Here is a 4,995-nt window from a genome sequence, read left to right as displayed (position 1 = left end):
GGTGCTAGAATGGCTCTGGTTGCAACAGAGCGACGCCCCAGATGGGCAGAGCATCACCCCGTGGTGGGCATGCCAGTGGATCCTAGTCGGGCGCATGCAGGAGTCTGTCTGCTGCCCCCCACTTCTCACTTTGGAAAAATAAAAAGAGAGAGAGAGAGAGGCAAGAACCACTATTTGCATTTCTATAGGAGGAGGAAGCGAGAGGTGTATGTATGTTTGCTTTCCCAAACATATTTTTCTTCACAGGTCAAATGGACCAAATCAACTTCCAGAAGTGAGATGAGCCTCATGTGTAGCGCTATGTACACTTAGACGATGTTCAGCTGGAAACAAGGAATGGAAAACAAACTGGTAGAATGCATGGGCAGAGACGTTTCCTATGGGAATCAGCCCCGTGTCTTCGATAAACTGATTTGCATCTTGCTTTTACTTTAATCTGCTGCAACCTTAGAGGATCAGGGGGTGCTAACCAAGAGAGAAATAGAACAGGTGAAGGAACGCCTGTGTCTCTGAGACAACCTCTGTGCCCTTTGTCACCGACCAGGAATTCTAATGAGGATAGGTTTGATGTTTTCTGGAAGCTGGAAGAGCTGAACACAGTAAAAAAGTCATGAAAACAAATGTCAGAGTCCTCGGATGGGAAGAAGGAAAGTTTGGATTTTTCGCATTATTGACATGAGCTTTGTGAATAAGCAACCTTGAATTAGCTATGTGTCTATTTCTGCAGCAAACCAAACCCTGAGCTTTCCTGTGGGGTGGGAGGTGTCTCCACGCCGTCGTCCCAACTCAGCGAAAAGAGCTAAGTTGTCACCTAGCCCGTTTTCTAAATATATCGATCGGTTTTGTTGCTGTCTCCTATTTTTTTTAAACAAGAAAGAAAAAAGGAAGATTCTCATCCGCATGTGCGTTAGAAGCGGAAGAGAAAACACCGTCTCGTGAACTTATTCTGCAAACACACCAAAAATTAACAGAGGGGGGAGATTCAAAGAAAGCACAAAACCGCAGGAGAGCCAGAGGTAAGCCGCCCTCGTTAGCTAGCAGAAGTCGTGAAACAAAACGGGAAGAGGCCCCACGGCGGTGGTCACAGCAGCCAGCAGGGGAGGGGGCTGAGGGGAGCCTGGTCGGAGCCCAAGGGGTCAGCAGAGCACGGGAACTCAGCAGCCCCAAGCCCCTCCCCTGAGCCCCCACCCCTGCAGGGCAGCCTCAGGGTGTCAAAAGGTGCGCTTGCGGGTGGGGAAACATTTATTATTACTGCAATTAATGGTGCTTCAGTTCTGTGCTGGTTTTCATTCATCCTCACGTGGATGAGTAGCTCGTTTCCACAAATAATTGGGCGCCGATTTCAAATCTGAGCTTTAATGGAGTTGGTGCCGTCGAGGAATCTTCTCTACACGTTGTCTTCAACATATCAATCTTCATTGAAAAATTAATGATCCGGGGACCTACTTAAAACTTGCTCATTAATATTCCTGCCAACTGTGGACCCAGATTGTATGTTAGGGACCCCCACACACATTTATCTCCCCCGGCGAGTTTTAGGGGGGGTTTAGATAGAAGGAGCAATGTTTGGGAGTGTGGGGTTCGGAGAGCAATGGAACGGAACACGTGAGTGAACAGAGGGACAGAGGCTCAGAGCCCCTCGGCCAAGGGTGGTAGAGACACCGGGAACCCCTCACAGAGAGGTCAGGACCTGAATGGGGGAGGGGCCCACGGCCATGTCCTGCCCACCATCGTGACGGTCACCGCTGAGTTCGAGTGGGGTGGGCAGGTGGCAGGGAGGGGCTGATGAAGACATGCCCAGCTCCCGCCGTGCACATCGCTGCTGACCCTGTGTGGTTTTGACTTTGTCTCTATTTTTAAAACACAAGAGGACAAGCCTGACCCGTGGTGGCACAGTGGATAAAGCCTCGACCTGGAACGCTGAGTTCAGCTGGTTTGAAACCCTGGGCTCGCCCATCAAGGCACATACGACAAGCCATGAACAACTAAAGTGAAGCGACTAGGAGTTGCTACTTCTCACTCTCCATCCCTCCTTCTCTCTCTCCTCTCCCTGTAAAATCAATCAATAAATCAAACAGGGTGACCGAGGAGAAGTCCACAACGGTATGCACTGCGCGTGTGTATGGAAGGCATATGCACTATTCCGATTTCAGGCCCGTGAATTCTAATGTACAGAGACACGTGCCAATCTCAGAGGCTCCCAAAATGACCCCACCCCACGCATCCCTTTCAACAACAAATATTCTGCCAGAATAAGTCCTCTCTTTAACCTTCTATCGAAACTCATCGACAATAGAACTTGTCTACACATATAATTTAAAGAAATCTAAAACTGATGGAACTCCCTAATGTCACTTAGAGACAAAAGAAATGAAAAGGGGACAATTTGTACGTAGACTGGATACCCGTTTCCCTTGTCACCGGTCCCAGAGGTCCACAGTTAGGAAATGAAGGTGTGGTCAGGTCTGGCCACTGTGTGTGGGATGTCCTGGGTGTGCCGGACAGAAACACAGGCTGAGAGCAACGTGTTCTTTGCAAAGAAAAGACTGTGGTGGTGTTGAAACCAGAGACTTTGTTTTCCAAAAATTAATAATAATAACAACGTGCGCTGAAGTTCTCATTGAAGCAACGTGGGTGTTTGCTCACATTCCACGGCCCTACGAATGTGCGGTAAAGCCACGAATGTTCGTCATCTCACGTGAAAACGTGGAGGTGAGCTCTGGGCTTCCCACATCCAGACGGGCTCAGGAGCTCGGGCATCTGGGCAAACCCGTGGTGCCTGGCAGGGGGTCTGGCATCCTCTCCTCCCCTTCCAACAGGGTGAAGAATCCGATTTGCCCGCAAAGCTCCAAAACGCCCCTCAGGAGGCAGTCCAGTCCCCTTCAAGAAGCACAGACGTGGGTAAAATTATCGGCTTTTTAAATCCATGTACCGTGTGGGTGCACACACGTGCACCAGGGAGATACCCCGCCAGGTTCCGCGGTGGTGACGGGACTGTCCCTCTCAGGCTCAGGTCCCCTGCCCGACCAGGAAGACCCAACAGAAAGCCCATCCCTCCCTTCTGTCCATTAAAACGTGGTCCCTGTCGGTGCTTTTGAAGCCACACGCACTCCAGGAGGTCAGTCCTGGTCCCAGGGTCCAAGGGTCCCTTTCTCTCCTCGGCACCTGCGGCCCTGATGCTTCCCACCTACCGTTTAACCTTCAGCAGGTACGTGGTCCTGCATCACACATGTTAGGTCTGGGGGCTCTGAAAGTACATGCTTATCTCCCTGGGAACAAAGACTGATGTTTATCTGTCACCTGCCACGTCCCCTCTTAACTGTGAGGGTGTGGGGGAGGGGTTCACACCTCGTCACAAGGCTGGTTTACGCCCAGTATCGTCTGACAGACGTGTGCCTGGTCGGAGTCTGTGTCCGGCAGATTGGCAGAGAGGCCTTGCACCGCCTCCGTGGAGAGGTGTGACAGGCATGGAAAACCTTCTGTAATTTAAGATCAGTAACAATGTGGCCGGGAAGCAGCAACAGACTCGAGAAGCCGTTAGTTTCCAACACTTCACTGTGATTTATGTGCTTAATTACATGCTTGTAAAAATTCATTAACAAGCGACATCAATTGTCTTCATTCCTCACGTCTGGATTACTTACACATGCAAACGCATATTTATGGGCGGAAGGGAAGCAGCCCACCCTAGCCCCGAACTACAGTCCCAAGGAGTCGTTGGAAGCTGGCTGATACAAAATACTACTTTAGTGACTAAAGTATTATTGAGTAACTAAGTTAGCTGAAGGCGGTTTTAGGAAACCGGTCTTTTGTTTTCCTCGCATGCGTTCCATTTTTTACCAGAAATGTATGATGGTGCCGGAGTTTGGTTCTCAAAGGATGGAAGCTCAACTTGTGGAAGGTGATTCCTACAGATCGAGTGTCTGTCTCCCTCAAAATCCACGTGAAGCCTACCCCTGAATGTGATCACACTGGGAGGTGACCAGGTCATGAGGGTGGGGCCCTCATACAAGAGACCCCAGAGGTCCCCCCTCCCACCACGTGACGAGACACCCTCTGCAAGCCGGACGGACGGTCCTCACCAGACACTGAGCTCCGGCCGGCAGACCGTCTGCGGCTGCTGAGAACCGCCAGTCCGTGCCAGGCTGTCGTCGTGGCCCAAAGGGGCAAGACCGTGGTCAACCGCCATGGTTACTTCACTTTGTGAGAGTACATTTGACACTTGAGAGGGAGGGCACTCGTGACTGTCACTTAGTGACATAAAAGGCTCTTAACTGCCTCAGAAGCTCACCCATTCTCACTTAAACTGTTCAGCGGGCATGACATTACCGTACCACCAGGTGGGTGATGCCTGGAGCTCTGTGGTGTCACACAGGACCTGTGGTCAACAGCACTGTACAGGCACTTAACACGGTAGCTCTCAGTCAGGTGGTCTTATAGCACACACACACATGCACACACGCACACACTACACAGAAATCCTTCTAAGGGAATGGTTGTGACTATTACCTTGATCGTGGTGATGATATCATGGGGAACGCATAGGCCTAAATTTATCTACATGTATATAATAAACATGTGCAATTTTGTATCTCAGTATTCTTCCATAAAGCCAAGAATAACAACAGAATGAAACACAATTGGGTCCCTTACCAATGTTGACCTTTTAACAATTATGGATCTCATCTTCATCTTGAAATTAACACAAAAACAGCATTGATTTAAATGACGCTTGCAATATTCAGCATTATATTTCCCTATAGTTTCCTAATTCTCAGCCTGTCTCTCTATCTCTCCCTCTCTCTCTCTCTCTCTCTCTCTCTCACACACACACACACACACATACACACAAGCACACAGCTCTTCCTGGTGTGTAGAAACCACCCACCCACAGAGACCCCTGTAGATTATTAGATTTATCACACTTATTTTCCTCCAGACGCCAGTGCGTGCCGTGTCACTGGGGACACCATCAGCAACGCTTCAGCCCACACG

The sequence above is a fragment of the Saccopteryx bilineata genome, chromosome 6, assembly GCF_036850765.1.
Source record: "Saccopteryx bilineata isolate mSacBil1 chromosome 6, mSacBil1_pri_phased_curated, whole genome shotgun sequence".
Classification (NCBI taxonomy): domain Eukaryota; kingdom Metazoa; phylum Chordata; class Mammalia; order Chiroptera; family Emballonuridae; genus Saccopteryx; species Saccopteryx bilineata.
Note: the sequence above shows the minus strand (reverse complement) of the source record.